The 18,561-nt window shown below is 34.3% G+C and overlaps 1 long non-coding RNA gene across 1 annotated transcript; it reads left to right on the forward strand.

The window, feature by feature from the left end:
* Positions 1-8,697: 8,697 nt before the first annotated feature.
* Positions 8,698-18,323, forward strand: LOC125667117 (uncharacterized). The gene is made up of 3 exons (XR_008797901.1): positions 8,698-10,148; positions 10,512-10,745; positions 13,726-18,323. It is a non-coding gene; the product is annotated as an uncharacterized LOC125667117 (long non-coding RNA).
* Positions 18,324-18,561: the final 238 nt, after the last annotated feature.

Genomic DNA, 18,561 nt, shown 5'->3' on the forward strand with positions numbered 1-18,561 from the left:
TGTATATATATAGGAAAAAGCTGAAAGGGTTCCGAGTATAGCGTATAACATACATTATGTAAAGGAGTTTGTCAGCATGGGTACTTCCGGGGATATTTTTAAGACCACATCTCGTTTCATACTGTTGCTGAATATTAGCATGCGGAGGAATAATAATTATTGCAAATGGCCATGCACTTGTGGCTAGTTATACGTTTAATTAATACTCAGGTGATTCATAAGGATTGGGGGTATCCTGTGTTTAATTAGAGAATGATCGAGAGAAAGACTCGGTTTTCTCTGTAAGCATCAAAACATGTGGAAAACGACCGACACGGATTTTGACGAAATTTTACACAAAGTATACATACTTCAGTCCTTTAATGATGACACCTTTAAAAATGGGCTATGACTCGTGTTTCCATGGCAACAAGACATCCAATTTTGTGCAAAGATATATATTGAATTTTCCGTTATAGAAATGTGTATATTCATTTTTCATTAATTTTTCACTGCTATTTAATTAAGCTATGTTGTGTGTAATTTTTAAAAATAAAATTAATTTGCTGCAACGTCTTAACATGAAATATATGCCCTCAAATACCCAAAATCCCACTGAAAATGAGAGAAAATTGTTTCAATTTTGTGCAGAAACACAACCACTGGTGGATTGTTCTTACATTGATAAATGTGTATCGTATCTACTACAATAACATACCAAAAAATTAGAGATGTAATCTTTCATTTAAGAAAATTAATTGATTTTAAAATTTGCGCTATTGCGAAAATATGCGAGTTTTCCCAAAATCTAGATCACCTCGATTCTTGACTGCAATGCGTATTCCAAGTATATTCATGATCAAGACAAGCTACGTCCCTTTTCTGAAGTGAAAGTAGAAATTGTGAGTGGTGATTTGGATACGTTGAGCTGGTTTAAGTCTTTAAATCAACTAGAATTTTACATTTGATACTTAGGTGTTTGTCGGAGACCGTTATGCTCTCGATAGGTAGCTTTTAATGATGATGTATCAGTGGATTTACGTGATTACAACAGGGAGAAGATTAGCGGAAAAAGAAACGCACAGGTGGCATTAAATGTGTCCAATGATGTTGTCATACCAATTTAGATCCGTAAGTACTTTACTATCATTTATTTGGCCTCAGTTTGTAAAATACAGAAAGTAACTAGAAAGTAAACAAATATATAGATCTACCCAATTCCATATGCAATTCACCGTTGAATATAAACTTCAAGCAAAATCTTGCACATGAGAAATGCTTGTGCCGATAGGTGTTTGTGAATAAGATTGATCACATTAACTTTAACGTTTGTAAATATTCATAAATCTGTAAACTTAATTTCATTTTGAAGTTTGCAATTGCTCATTCTGATGTTATTTAAACGTATTAATCAGCAAGAGCTATTTATTATTGTTAATATACATTTGTAGCTCTGACAGTCAGGGGTGCAGATTCAAGATTGGATGTTCTAAATGAAATTAAGTCAGAAATATTTTCTGTGAGGAATGTATAAGACTCAGCATCATCATTATGACAACACACGTGTGGGTCATTAAAATTTAAGTGGATCCAACATGGCTGGAACTTGTTTAAAGATTATTCAGCTGGAATGTGTCCACTGAGAAAATCACCGAGGCTGAAACTGTTGGAGAATATTTGATGACCTGTTTTTGAATTTCTCATCCCCTTTCATGGAAGGAACTGTACATGTCCATAGAATAGTTTACAGAAAAATAATGATATACATGACACAATAAGAAATAGAGCTTTGATATATCACATGAGTATTCCTTGTGACAAGATATTTTCGTGGGTACCAACCTTTTTGACCCTGTGACGTTGACCTTGAAGTTTGACCTACTTTTTGAAAAACTTTAACCTTGCTAATAACTTTTGAACAATAAGAGATAGAGCTTTGATATTTCACATGAGTATTCCTTGTTACAAGACCTTTCCGTTGGTATTGAACCTTTTGACCTACTTTTTTTTTTTTTTTTTTTTTTTTTTTTTTTTACATTGGTCATAACTTCTAAATGGTAAATATTAGAGCTTTAATATTGTATATGGGCATTTCTTTTGACAATATCTTTCTACTGGTACCAATATATTTGTCCTTGTGACCTTTGCCATCTTCGGAATTGGCCATTATCGGGGGCATTTGTGTTTCACAAAGACATATTGTTCTTTATATTTTCCCCTTTGTAATAATTAAATTCAAATGATTAAACAGTCATATAATGCTTTTACAGGAAATACCTAGAGGTAAATATGTAATTTTATCTCGTGAAAAGTAAAAATTATATTCAATACAGGGGGGGGGGGGGGCTCACCTCTGTCGGCGCGGGTTCAAATCCTGCTCGCGCCGGTAAGTGAGAAAGTTTCCCAGTTTACTTTCGGAAGGTCGGTGGTCTCTTCCCAGGTGCATTGTATCTGGGTTCTCTCTTCCACCAACAAAAACTGGGCGCCACCATATAACTGAAAAATTGTTGAGTGTGGCGGAAAACATCAAAAATCAATCAATCAAATCTATTCAATACAAAGTAATTCAAACACATTAAAAAATAATTTGATTTTCATTTTAAATGTAACAATCTTCTACCAATGCCTTTTGACTTGAAGATTTTTTTAAATGTATGCTACACCAACTAATCCAACTTATGACTAGTCCATGGAAATTATGAAATTTGTACTTTATAACAATTATTAAGATTATGACAGAACACTTTCACTTAATAATAGGCACACACGTTTCTGCTTCCTGACACAAATCAGTTTGATAGTCAGCACTTTTCTTCAAAACTTAAAGGAACCATATACATGTAGCTTATAATGGTTGTTATGGTAACAATAATAATTTATATTGCTAATTTAAGCAGACTTTTACATCAATTTATATGTTCTAATATAATATGGCAATGAGTTTACACTATCACATGGTAATAAGCAGACCTGTAATGTTTTCTGATACAAATTAGCATACTAGTTTACTTATTAAAACCTTGTTATAAAATACTGAAATATGGTTGCTATGGCAACTGAAATATTTCATAACATGAGAATTCATGATATTTATCATCGTCTATGCCAAATTTGATAGATTAAGGATATAATATTGACAAATTATTAAAAATTGACTCATATATTCATATTGTGAGATTTTTCATATTACCATGGCAACCAATTTTTCAAGCTCTATAATTTTATTTAGCAAAATAAGACATTGGTCGTTAATTTTTTTTTTTTTTACATTTTACACATAATGGGATGAATTAATCATATATAACATTCATTATTGTCTGTTGTGTTTTCTTGTAAATGATGTCATAAAATGGCTTAAAAATGATTTTTTTCAAAAATAGTCAAAATGCTAAAACATTTTTTTTTTCATCCTCAGGAACAATAGGTAATCCAATATTGATTTATTGATGTTTTATGACGAATTTATTATGCTGAACCTAATCTTTAAATAAGCAATAAAGAAAATTGTGAATCAGTAAAATTAATTTGTTTAAGTTTATAAAAACAGGCTAAAATCGAGCATTTTAAAGCATCTTGGGAGCTGTTTTTACAGTGCTCTTGTTACCATGGCAACGGTACCTCAATTTCGAATTTTGGTACCAAATTCTATGAGAGGGTATCAAAGAATCACTATATGACAAATTTCGGCAAAATCGGTGAGGGTACCTTTCCACCCCTATAATAAAAATGTCGATGATTACAGAGAATTACTTTTAATTACACACCTAGAGGCGATAACAAGGGGGTTAGACAAACACTAATTTATCATTAAAGTTTACTACAACACATGATACACAATACTTCTTACTTCCAGGTTCTACACACGATCTCCAGATGATTAGTACTCACCGCATATTTTGAGAGGTCGTATACAATTACTTAATCTGACAAGATTAACGCTAGTGTGGCAAGGCTGAAGATTGCACGATAAGATGAGATTCAGCGTTTGGCGTATGATATGGTTCATATGGGGCTATTCTACTGCGCATAATCCATTCTGTCTATGCAGAAATGTACCTCGGGGGAGAATAAACACGACAAACCTCCTGACACACTATATTATCGCCTGTGGGTTTGGATATCTATGCGATGACACAATTCACGAAGACTACAAATTTGTGAAAACGAGATTTCCAAACTGTCCGCCATGTGTGTGTGACGATTTATGCTTTATTGCTGGAAACTGTTGTCCAGATAAATATTTTACGAAATATCCCGCACTTCGGTCAATTCTTCTGATGGGTGCACCTGAAAAGGAAGATATGAAAATGAACTTCATCGATAAATGTCCCGAGGAAACTTCTACAAATGATCGCATGGAATGCGAAAAAGAACGAGGTACGATTGAACGTTTATTTTCCCCACTGTCTATGTCAATATATGGTTCGAAGGTGTACTGGAACCAATATTGTGCTATATGCCATGGAGAAAAAGAGGAAAAGCTAGAATTTTGGAAGTTGTTTATAAACACAGAATGTGATAAAAGAATGTTTTATTTGAGCTCTTGGGAAGAAATTGTCGATTTTGCTACATCGTCAAATTGCTATCTAGGTCACAGCCCGTATAACATGAATCCTATTTTACCGTCTGAAGATGACCGATGTACGAACTACAAAGATAATGATATTACCAGAGCCTGCAAGTCAAGTTATGCTTTAAAGTATGGGACTTTTGGGAATATATTTTGCGTTATGTGTAACCCGTTTGAAGAGATTGATGAATCAAATTTAATTTCCTCCTGTCATTCCGATGTCCGACAACCGTCACAAACATATATGGAGTGGCAAACACTGAATAAAATGTGTAATTATTCCGGTCGTTCTGATCTCACTTACCCGTATAAAAACGTATTTTGTTATATTTGCAATATGCGTTTTTCAGCAAAATCTGGGGCATACGGAAACATATTGCACGATGCAAAAGGCAACACCTTTGTGCTAGAGCAGAAAATGGCACAGAATGAATTTGAAATGCTAGTAAGAAATATAACAATCACTGACCTGAATTGGACGCATCAGTATATAAACAAGACGGCTGAATTGCGACTTAATGACGTTACTACACATGGGCAGGATCTCCTCAACATTACTAATTTGGAAAAGCTTTTCTACGCTTCAACAAAGACCAAGTTCTGTGAAGGGTCGATTTTGCCACATGCGTCACGTGACACCAGAAATTGTACATGTAATCCGTCCTGTATCTTTGGAGATGTTCGAAAATGTTGTTTTGGGACTTTGATAACGACTCCATTAAAGTGCATACGGGAGAACAATTTTTTCAAAGGAGATTTGTACATGGTAATCAACGGGTGTACCAATAAAAAGCTCAAGTCGGAAGATCCCTTAAAATACTCGGCACTGGAATACCTGTGTAGAAATGAATTGGACTTCCCCATCGAAATTAACAGGATATCCTATCGAAACATATTTTGCCTCTTATGTAATGAGGGAAAATATGATATTGTCACTGGATGAAAACGCTAGTTTCCGCAAAGCTGAAACCATATGGAAACCTTGCGGAAACCTGACGTTGAGGTTTCCCATATGGTTTCCGCAGTGCGTAAACGATTATATAGTTTCCGCAAGTTTCCGTCAAGTTTCAGTCTGCGGAAACCTGAAGTTGAGGTTTCCCGTATGGTTTACGCCGTGCGTAAACGATTATATAGTTTCCGTCAAGTTTCAGTCTGCGGAAACTGTAGGCTTTGATTCCTAATGGTTTCCGCAATGCTGAAACTTAACAAAAATTCGGAGGTTTTTAAAGTAATAATTAAATATGCAATAAATAATTCAAATGCGAATTTAAAAAGCACACAAAAAACTTTAAAATGTAAGTGAGAGAAGAATAGTAAGCACTTTATATACATCATATTGTTATAAGAATTTTTTTCAGTTAAACAAAACAGATATGAAATGAGATACAGAAAACAAAGTATATTCAGTGTGTTGTTACGTTTTACAAGCTAGAATGCCTGTGTACTTCAGTTAATCCCTCCGTGTATTTCTTGTTAGTTCCATGTTAATTGCAAGGATTTTCCTCCGTCATAGGAACAATAGAGATAAATACACAAGGTAATATAAACTGGAAGAATAATGTCCAGCTTTGTCACCGCATAGAAACAAAGATCGAAGTTCATTGTAATTAAAAATAAGTGCATATGTGGGGTTGGGGTTGAATTGAACATAAACCTTCAACTGGGACATTTATATACAGCCATGTATTTACGCAGATTTTACGTTGCATGTGCATTGCTAAGAATGTAGATTTTTTTATTTTCATAATTTCAAAACTATGAATACTATAAATTAAGATTTCAAACACTAATACTATAGTCAGGTGGTAGAATTAGACACATATGTCTGCGTGTGAAATACGTTAATTCGCACATGCAAGTAAGTACATGAAATATGCCAACTGGAATTTTTTTCGAATATGCTCAATTTATTGATTTAGCAATCAATATGTAATTTGCATACATGTATAATTATGCATGCATGTCAATGGGTGTTTTGATTTTATCATATGTTATAATAGAATGTGATTATAGGCATATGTTCTGAAAACTTATGTTGCCCTCTCTCTACATACAGTGTACATGTAGATTATGACATGTGTACATACATTATTAGTCACACTACATTTTAGGACATTATACATGTGTAATAATATTAATATTATTTGTTTAAAAACATTTCAATTCAAAGCTTAACTGAATCTGTCAGGTTTTCTAATATATCTTTGAAAAATACAAAATAATTTAACACAATACGAATCATCGTCTCATAAAACATATGGTGTCAACGGTTTGAGTTTTATCAAGTCCATAAAAATGACCGAAGAAATCCTTCCTGGCCTTTGCGAATTTCGGACAGAAGAAAAAAATAATGGTATGCATCTTATACTTATAATATTCACATGAACATAACGAGGTTGCAGTAATAGATTATTGTTCATAGTACACAATTATGACAAAATCTAATACCTAGATGTACCACCATAAGTGGTAATTTAGCCTGCCGCTTTATTTATTATTATAATTTGAGATTGAATGAGCATTTCTAATACCAATAGAAAGGCAGTTGACCTGTAAGGATGTAATGCTTCCTTCATTTTATCGACATCAAATGAATATTTTACGCCTATGGAATCGACTCGTTACAATGCCGGACGACAGGCTTACGAAAAAAAAAATTCATGTGGGATATGGAATAATCACACAACATAAATTGGTCAAATACAGTCAAATTCCTTTTTGAATCTCTTGATATGACAATAGATTTCCTAAATCGTATGGTCTGTAACGTGAACACAGTGGAAGAAAAACTTCGTCTGGATTTTATGAATGGCTGGAATGAAGAGGTCCATAACGTTCCAAAACTTAGAACCTACCGACCGTAAAAATATGAGTGATTTTCAAACAGAGAAATATGTAATCATGGATATTCCAAAAAGTCATCGTTCTATACTTGCCTAGTTCAGATGTGGTGTCTTACCTATAAGAATTGAAACAGGACGGTATAAGGGGGAGACGTTATCGGATAGACTGTGTACTTTATGTTCTTCAGATAGTGTAGAAGATGAATGTCACATTTTACTTCATTGTTTCTCTTATTCAAATCTTAGAGTAATCTTTTTTACCAGTATCGGATTTAACCCCACTGTGATCAATATGTCAGATTTAGACAAAACAAAATTTCTATTATTAAATTTCCCAAGACAAACTGAAAAATCCCTGTTCTCCGCATACACCTACAGACAGTCTATCATATACCATAATAGTATAAGTCATGTGTAATACATGTACCACTGTATTTATTATTTAATGTGTGTGTGTGTGTGGGGGGGGGGGTTGGGGTTCTGTTAAAAGTGACATATAGGCCCGATGGGCCGGGTGTTTAAATTCCTAAATTCCTATTATTCTGTTTAATATATAACACATTTCACTATAATAAATAATTTACTTACTTACTTACTTACATTCCTAGATGTATATGTGTTCGATTACCTCGCATGCTTGTAACATTTGGGCACTAAACTGTATGCGAATATTTGTCGCATATAGTACTTGTTCACAAAATTCAGGACTAGTTAATTTTGGAATCAGCATATCTTATATTTTATAATATGAATTTAATGCAGTGCAGTTTGAAACCATGCAAAGTTTCACACATTAGAAATGAATTCAGCATTCTAATACAAACATGCACTGATGAACACTTCTCAATTTAAGTTCCTGAGAGTTCATATTGTAACCTGAAAGTCTATTTACTGTTATTTAGAAGTTTGAATCTAAACCTACAACATTTGCAAATTCTGCATCTACTCAACAATACAATTCGGTGTGCATTATTTCGACAATAAGTTCTATGGGGATGTATTCTACACAACTCGATCAAGAACTCGGGTATTGGTAGTAAATTAAAGCAAATTTAATTAGATAATATCTTCACCATCTCTATATTATTATAACCCTAAAAAATATATATCCATGCACTTTGGAAGTGATATCTTACAAATGAACATGATATAAGCATACAATAATCGTGCAAACTTAGAAGCTCTCAAATGTGTACTGTTGATTTTAAAAAAAATTATTTACGAATTTTTCACTTCATGCATATATCACTGTTAAATGATACATATGGGAAATAGGTAACATGGATATTTTCACACATATTCATTTTGAAATACGAACTCAATAACATAAGGTATACTGTCTACATTTCATATTCATCTTATTCTTTTGTGTAAGCATATATATGATGTAAACTTCTTTTTCAGAGAGAGAGAGAGAGAGAGAGAGAGAGCTACATAAGTATTATTTTCTTGGTAACATATTTTGATAACTATAATACATGTACATGTAGATCTAGATATGATTTACAATGTATCTATTGATCAAACCAAACAACACACAAAAAGAAAAGAAAGAAAAAAGAAACACAATCGTATTTGATGAAAAAGTACCTATAGACCTACATGTATATACTGATCATGCATATGAGTTTTCACATATTCTCTGCCAGTGAATTTCATAATCATCATGTCTACAGTTTCTTAGCAGCAAGTACTTCTCAACCACAATTCTGTTCGTAACTATTTTTCTAATCGCAGATATATGTACTTGCGGACTATTTTGATATTTACAAGAAAATATATATTGTTTTACTACAAGCAAATCAAATTTTGAATGTCTAACTGTTGATTTTTATTATACATTTGTAGAATCAATATTTTATTTTTACTGACATGCATCCCGACTGAGATATTAATTATAGAAAAAGAAACTTAAGCAATTACTTGAATTTAGTATGTAGTTCCTGTGTTTCATCTATCATCTAAGGATTTCAACGGTTTAGTTCAGTAAAAATTGAGACTCCAGTAGTTAAGAAACCACTTTAAATGAAAGTAGATGGCTGAGGGGCACACGTACATGTACATGTGTTTACAAATATCCTTGACAATTGCGAGGCGAAATTAATGTGTTGCTAAGAAAAAAGCAGTTCATTCTTCAAAACATTTCCATGTATTTGGTTATCTCACATGCAGAATGTCCAGTCTTGTATATACCATTGCTTTATAGCTCATATTGTGAGAACAGAGAAAAGTCGGGCAGAAGAGGGGCACCTTATAATACCCCATAAAGATGCAGAAGAAAGTTTGTGTGACTGTATGCTACACCGGTATTGAGTTTATTTCATGATTTTTAGACCTCTAATAAACGTAAACTTTTCATTATAATACAACATAAAGCACATTACAGATTATTTACATTTAAAATTGTAAACAAAGGGCGGCCATTTTGAACTTAGAGTCGCAGGGACGCTATTTAAAAAAATCCTATGATATAGAAAAACGATGCAGAAATTTAACACATGCATGATTTTTTAAATTCAGACGTTTGTGAAACAATTTACACACAAAATAAATTATATATCTATAAAAGTATGTTTTCCCATAAATCCTCTCCTGATCGCTGATTGGTTGTAATTTTCGGCGGGCAAAATTGATTGTTGTTTGTGAGAGAAAACCTAGCGTGACTCAAATGGAACCATGTCATGTTTTGATTGAATGGAAGATCCAAAGATTTTTCTGAGAATAGGAGACGTCTACTGTTGTTGGGCATCATTCAGGTATGTCTTTTAGAGGGTATTGAGTAAAAATTTCTGGAACTTTTCAAAACAATCTTCCATTATGCATCCTCACTGAATATTTTAGTATGAGTCTGTCCATAGCCAATACTGGCAATTGCCGTCTCATTTAAACGATTTTTGACGGGATATCATGTTATCTCTGACTATACAAATTTTCATTTTCTCATAAAAGAGCAATGATATTTAATATTCATTTCATAATCACAACAGACCACATCAAAACATGCTTGATATTCACCTTTTAGAATTTTGAATACAAAAAAAAATATTAAAAAATATTCTGTCCCGATTCGGAAACAGGACGTTATCTAACCTATTCTTTCTCTCTATATATCATTGTAGGTATTTCCGGTGTTGACTTGAAACGTTTTTATTCACGATGTTGCGGATTCATCATTGCATTTGCATGGGGTAGTGCATATGTTGTGTGTGGCCTTCTAAACGATAAATCTATGGATTAAAGGATGAACAGGTCGATGCAGGAATATTCATTCTAATGATAAGGAAATACGAAATGCAAGGACAACCTCTAAGCATGCAGTATGCCTTAGATCTATACAATGGTGGAATGTTCCAGTAAGTGGTGAAAGGTTTTACATATAACGTTTGATTTTGTGTTGTGATTACAAGGTCCTTATATAGATCTAGTTTATGTGAAATTTGAAATGGTTTTGCATTGTAGTCTTTGAGAAATTTAGTGGGGGGGGGGGGGGTATTACGTATAATACTGTATACAGTGATGTATGTAGGGACCAAATGATATTACGACTATTGCATATTAGCCATACAAATATCTACAAACTATTTCCAGTTAACCATCCGAATTTTTTAGTCCTAGAAATAGTTTCTATTCTCAATTATGGTGCAGCATCAAATTAAAGATGAGAAGTAAATCCTGTGCCAATCCCTCAGCATTAGAAGTGAAAGGCACAGGTGTTTTAGGCATGATGTTAAAACCAAAGGCCCCATATCACGGTAGGTATTGGCACGATAAAGAACCCTCACTGATACACAACTAAGTTAAGGCTAATCCCTCCAAAAGTCTCAGTGCTGTACATAAATCTACCTTCAAGTTGAGCAATGCACTTCACACCATACAATGTCACAATGAAAAAGTAAGGCACAACGCACAGGGCTATATATTCATATCATTGGGAAAATGTTGCAATATTTTAGCTGTATTGACCAAGGCTATCAAGTTCTAAGCTGTATACAAATTTGTTTAAAATTTTCTGTCATATGATATATTTTTCTCTTTGGTATTGTAGCAATTTCAAATTTTCAGTATAGAACATGTGCAAAGATATTATTCATATGATTGATTGATTGATTGATGTTTTCCGCCACACTCAACAATTTTTCAGTTATATGGTGGCGCCCAGTTTTTATTGGTGGAAGAGAGAACCCAGATACAATGTACCTGGGAAGAGACCATCAACCTTCCGAAAGTAAACTGGGAAACTTTCTCACTTAACGGCATGAGTGGGATTGGAACCCTCGCCAACAGAGGTGAGAGGCCGCGTGATTTTGAGCTCGATGCTCTAACCACTCGGCCACGGAGGCCCCTTATTATTCATATGATATTATGACGTTGAAATCACCCGTAATTTATACATATAGTTTGTATTAATCCGAAATATTTGACGTTTTCCTGGCTTTTGATATTTACTGTGCCAGGAAAATGTCAGAACCGGCACCATTACGTAAACTGGAATCATTTTATTGATTAATTATGAGTTTAACATTGAATTCGACTCCAAAGTATTTAAAATCGGCCCGAGAATGCCGCCTCCAAAAGGAGGCGGTGAATTTCCAGTTTACGTAATGGAGCCGGTTCTGACGTTTTCCTGGCACGGTAAATATCAGGGGTTTTAATTTTTTTTTTCCTCGATTACTTTTTACTAAAACAACATTTTTTGACTAAAGAAAGTAAATTTAAAAGTTTTCAATTTCAAAATGTACATATCCTCCATTTTCATCCTCATCAAATTTTTCTGGTGTAGCATTCCTTCTTAATTGACACCCATCTGTTGACAAAAATAACTTTTGTCATCAATATCTTTTCTCATAAAAATACAATCCACCACCCAACCTACATTTTTTGGTGACCCAGGATATTAATTAATCTACTCACTTGCTATTGTCTAACTATACTGATGAATTTAGGTACTCGAATGCATTGAGTTAGACCACTAGAAAGGTAGTAGTTCTGAAATCTATCACATAAACAGGTGTATATAGTCATAATGATCTTGGTGGCCTCTAGTCAAATAATGTGTCCTGTATTATATAATTTTCTTTGAAATTGTCAGATGTCTGCTAGTTTTTTATGTAATCATGTGCATATACATAAACACATATATGCATTTATAAACAATGTCACATGTACACAAAATAAATCTAATTAAAATTACTGTACCAAAAACACTACCAGCAATAAAATTTGCTATTTTAGAACCCTGAAGTGATCTTGTACATGTAAATGCATGCAGTGGTGGATTCAGGATTTGTTAAAGGGGGGATAGGGCTCCAGGGTTTTGAGGCATTTTAGGTAACTTGTAAGGTTTATTCTAGTTATAAATACATCTACAACATAATAGAATTATTATATTATAATAAGTAATGGATTTGCTTATCTTCATGTGCTTGTGTGTATATATATATATATATTATGTCAAATCCTATACCACTATTTCTTTTATTAGCTCACCTGAACTGAAAGCTCAAGTGAGCTTTTCTGATCGACTGTTGTCCTTCATCTGTCCATCTGTAAACTCTTTACATTTTTACATCCTTGGGTGAAGGGCTTTCAAGTTTGTTCAAATGAAGGGTCATGTCCCCTTCAAAGGGGAAATAATCACAAAAATGCAAAAAATAGGGTGGGGTCATTTAAAAATCTTCTCAAGAACCACTGGGCCAGAAGAGCTGAAATTTACATGAAAGCTTCCTGACTTAGTGCAGATTTAAATTTGTTAAAATCATGGCCCCGTGGGGCGGGGGGGGGGGGTAAGATGAGGCGACATTAGGGGATTGAAATTTTACATACAAATATATAGGGAAAATCTTCTTAATAATTACTGGGCCAGGAAAGTGGGAATTTACATCAAGGCTGTCTGGCACAGATTCAAGTTTGTAAAAATCATTGTCCCCGGGGGTAAGATGGAGCCACAGTAGGGGATCAAAATCTTGCATACAAATATATAGGGAAAATCATTAAAAATCACTTGCCAGGGAAGTTTACATTTACACGAAAGCTTCATGACATAGTGCAGATTCAATTTTGTAAAAATCAGGGCCCCTGGGAGTAGGTTGGGGCCACAATAGCGATCAAAGTTTTACATGCGAATAGGAAAAATCTTAAAATATGAGCCAAGGTGACTTAGGTGAGCTATGTGGCCCAATGGCCTCTTATTTATTTTTGGTCTCAATGTGTGTGCGTTTTTATATCAGCCACTGGCAAAGTGAAGACAGAATTGAGCAAAGTAACGATGTGTCTACTCAGTCTTGATATACCATATGTTACATAGGATTAATTTTTGTTTACTGTTTTTTTTAGAACTAGATGAGCAGAAGATGCATTCCATGACTGACTCCCCATATGATATGAAAGAGAGTCCATGAGAATGGAACCAACTTTCAGTGTTACAATGGATGAACACTCCTCCTGTCACAAGTCCATCTTGATTCAGTAAAGTGGTAGTCTATTTATCTAGGAAGCAACAAGACGGATCTGGACAAGGACCATATTGACTCAAGTTTTGGTGTCAGAAGACCATTTTGATTAAACATGTTAAAAGCACCACAGAAGTAAGAAGCTAGGACACCAGTTTTATGTGAGCATACCATTTAAGGATTCATTACTGAACAGTTGAAGGATAGTCACTATGACAAGAAAATGGAACAATTGTAATGAGCATTGGGGTCCATGTATTTAGAGCTTTCCATTTTTCTGTTGAAAGTCATATTGATATTGTTCTGTTTATTATTTTTTCTTACCATCAAAATGCTATCACTCTTTAAGACATATTGAAACACTTTATAGCTCACCTGAACCGAAGGCTCAAGTGAGCTTTTCTGATCACATTTTGTCCGTCGTCCATCTGTAAACTTTTCACATTTTCGACTTCTTCTCCAGAAGCACTGGGCCAATTTCAACCAAACTTGGCCAAAAGCATCCTTGGGTGAAGGTCTTTCCAGTTTGTTCAAATGAAGGGTCATGTCCCTTTCAAACGGGAGATAATACAAAAAATGCAAAAATAGGGTGGGGTCATTTAAAAATCTTCTTCTCATGAACCACTGGGCCAGAAGAGCTGAAATTTACATGAAAGCTTCCTGACATATCGCAGATTCACGTTTGTTCAAATCATGGCCCCTGGGGATAGGATGGGGCCACAAGGGGGGATCAAAGTTTTACATACAAATATATAGGGAAAAACTTTAAAAATCTTCTTCTCAAGAACCACTAAGCCAGAAAAGCTGAGATTTACATGAAAGCTTCCTGACATAATGCAGATTCAAGTTTGTTCAAATCATGGGCCCCGGGGGTTGAATGGGGCCACAATAGGGGATCAAAGTTTTACATACAAATATATAGGAAAAATCTTTAAAAATCTTCTTCTCAAGAACCACTGAGCCAGAAAAGCTGATTTTTACATGAAAACTTTCTGACATAGTGCAGATTCAACTTTGTTCAAATCATGGGCCCCAGGGGTTGGATGGGGCCACAATTGGGAATCAAAGTTTTACATACAAATATATAGTTAAGATCTTCTTCTCAATAACCACTGAGTCAGAAAAGCTGATATTTACAAGAAAACTTTCTGACATGGTGCAGATTCAAGTTTGTTCAAATCATGGCCCCCGGGGGTAAGATGGGGCCACAAGTCGGGGAGGGTCAAAGTTTTACATACAAATATAGGAAAAATCTTTCAAAATCTTCTTCTCAAGAACCATTGGGCCAAAGAAGTTGACATTTACATGAAGGCTTTCTGACGTAGTGTAGATTCAAGTTTGCAAAAATCGTAGCCTCCAGGGGTAGTTGGGGCCATAATTGGAACTAAGGTTTTACATGCAAATATATATGGAAAGTCTTCAAATATGGGCCAAGGTGACTCAGGTGAGCGATGTGGCCCATGGGCCTCTTGTTAGTTCATAATACAATGCTTTTTGAGAAATAATCAGATATCAACCTACATACTTGAATTTTGAATCTGATCCTTGTTTTTATTACTTTTCTCTAACTTTAAATTCTATGAACATCAAACATTTGCTAAACACTGACTTGCTTTAAAAAAAACTTATTGCTATTCTTAGTTACTAAATCGAAAGATACAGAGACACAAAACATTTACTCATGAATTCACTTTAAAAAAAAATCCAGTGAGAGATCAATCAAAGGGATCTGAAGACCCTTAAACCTGGTTATTGTCCTTGAATGTCTGCAGTTTTTTTGTTTGAGCACTAGCTTTTCTCAAATACAGTAGATGTTTTATGACCTTGAATTCTTGTCAACTCCAGTTACCATCCCATTAATTTTATGTTTTGACTTGAATATCTTTGATACTATTACATGTACTCAGTTTAGGTTTTCTTAATTATGGTTCTTACTCTTTTGACCTTGAATTTAGGGTCAAAGGTCAAGGCCATACATATATTTTCTAATGTTTGCATTTTTCAAACAAATTGAGCATTTTAAATCAAAGTCACCTCTCTTTTACAAAGCACTATGATACGATCTCTTAGAGGTTGTGTTTAGTCCCCTACCGACAAAATGGAAAGGGACTTTAGGTTTGCACTCCGTCCGCCTGTCTGTCAGATCAGTGTTAAGCACTTTTTGCTCTGTTCTTACAGATATACATTTGATATTTAGTACATTGCTTTGCCATAACAAGTTACAAATCTAGTTTGAATTTTATCTCAGTCCGTTGTACATCAAACTTGGTGCTCAAGTACATTGTAAGGAGTAAGTGACCTCCATTGATTTTGATGTAGCATGGTCAAAGATCAAGTGTCAAACTGGACACAGGAATACACCTTCTACTCAATATCTTGAAAATCGTTTGTTTGACAGACATCAAACTTAGTACACCGGTACATCCTAAAATGAAGATGACCCTTAGTGATTTTGAGGTGACATGGTCAAAGGTCAAACTGGACATAGGAAGATACTGACCACTCAATATCTTGAGAACTCTTTGCTTGACAGACATCAAACTTGGTACATTGGTACATCTTAAGAAGTAGATGACCCTTAGTGATCTTGAGGTCACATGATCAAAGGTCAAACTGGACATAGGAAGATACTGACCACTCAATATCTTGAGAACTTTTTGCTTGACAGACATCAAACTTGGTACACTGGTACATCTTAAGAAGTAGATGACCTGTAGTGATTTCGAAATCACATGGTCAAAGGTCAAACTGGAAATAGGAAGATACTGACCACTCAATATCTTGAGAACCCTTTGCTTGACAGACATCAAACTTGCTACACTGGTACATCTTTAGATAAATGACCCTTAGTGATTTTGAGGTCACATGGTCAAAGGTCAAACTGGACATAGGGAGGTACTGTCCACTCAATATCTCGAGAACCCTTTGCTTGACAGACATCAAACTTGATACACTGGTACATCTTAAGAAGCAGATGACTCCAAAGGATTTTGAGGTCACATGGTCAAAGGTCAAACTGGACATAGACAATACTGACCACTCAATATCTTGAGAACCCTTTGCTTGACATACATCAAACTTGGCACACTGGTACAGCATAAGGAGAAGATGACCCCTAATGATTTTAAGGTCAAAGGTCAAGGGTTAAACTGTACATAGTAATATATTGTCTCCTATACTTTAAGAATTATTTGATTGATTGACACTAAACTTGGTACACTGGCAAAGCATAATGAGTAGATGACCCATATTGATTTTTAGGTCACATAGTCAATCCACTCCTGACATAGGAAGATATTGTCTTCTCAATATTTTTAATTGGTGATACTACTATAAAATTAGATGATGCATGTGTATAACCCTTTTCAATTTTGCACCATGGGGGCATATATGTTTTACAAACATCTCTTGTTTGGATTTGAATTAATAGTTTTGAAATTTTTGGATTCTGTACTCATTGATGTTTGGGGAACATCTTTAAAGATCCCAATTGAGAATTATATAACAATTTATTTTCATAGAAATTAGGTTTGTGTAAAGGACAGTCAGATATAATATGAAATTTACTGTATAAAAAGAAGTGTTAGTACACATGATGTGTTAAACAAGATACTGAGTGCTAGAATGACATTTCTTTGGATTCTATGTAGAAGTATCCTATATACGAATATTGCTAGTATAAGTTCACCATAAGTATTGTTATAATTCATTGCACATCTTTTTACAGAAACTAAAGAGTCGAAAGGCCCAGCTGGAGAGAAATTCCCATTTCTCGACCAAGGACATAAAAAAAAAAAAGATTAAAAAGGTGCTGACTAAGGAGGCAACGTCTCCAGAAGTAACGGATGATGAGGAAGCCACCCAGAGGAAGGTCTTACCATTTATATGGGAGTCATCCCTGCTGGGTAATGTTAAGTGCGACCTGGACAGAGAGTATGCTGAATCTTTGCAACTTCAATCAAATAGACAAAAAGCCAAGGCCATTAGAAGTAGAACGAAAATGACTATGACCCCACCACCTAGGAGCATTCAAGAGTGGGCCGTTTCCTCTACTTATAAATGATGCTATTACTGTTAATAGTTATATTTAATTTCCTCATTTCTAGCTCACCTGAGCCAAAGGCTCAAGGTCACAATTAATACTTTTATACCATTATAACCAGTTTTTATGAAATTTTAATAATGCTGTTGAAGGAGAATTGCAATTTTTTGGATGTTTATAATTGACACTGTTTAAGTATGTCTAGCATCTTAAAAAGTGAGATGACCTATATATTTCATTTCATAATTTATTAATTTTAACTTAAATTGAAATAAATGCATTTTTGATACTTTTATCAGAGAATATTGCAAGTATGGAGTTACCTTGATATATTTATACAGATTTGTTCTGCTTTAGTACTAGTGTATCAGTATTATTACATCAAGTTCATTTGTGTGAATATTATAATATTTAAGAATGAATAAAACTGTCAAATTGTGGCTTGTATTCTCTGTACAGTAGAAGGTCTTTGAGCATCAAGTTGGAAACTTGATATCAAATGCATGTATGCAGAAACCATTTGCATATCAGTAGCTTATGCATGCGGAAACCTGATGTAAACTTTGTGGAAACTTGACGTAAACCATATATAAACCAATATAGTTTATGTATGCGTAAACGTATGATAAACCATATATGCATGTTGATGGTTTACGCCTGCGGAAACTGATGATAAAC

This window comes from Ostrea edulis, chromosome 8 (genome assembly GCF_947568905.1).
Source record: "Ostrea edulis chromosome 8, xbOstEdul1.1, whole genome shotgun sequence".
Classification (NCBI taxonomy): domain Eukaryota; kingdom Metazoa; phylum Mollusca; class Bivalvia; order Ostreida; family Ostreidae; genus Ostrea; species Ostrea edulis.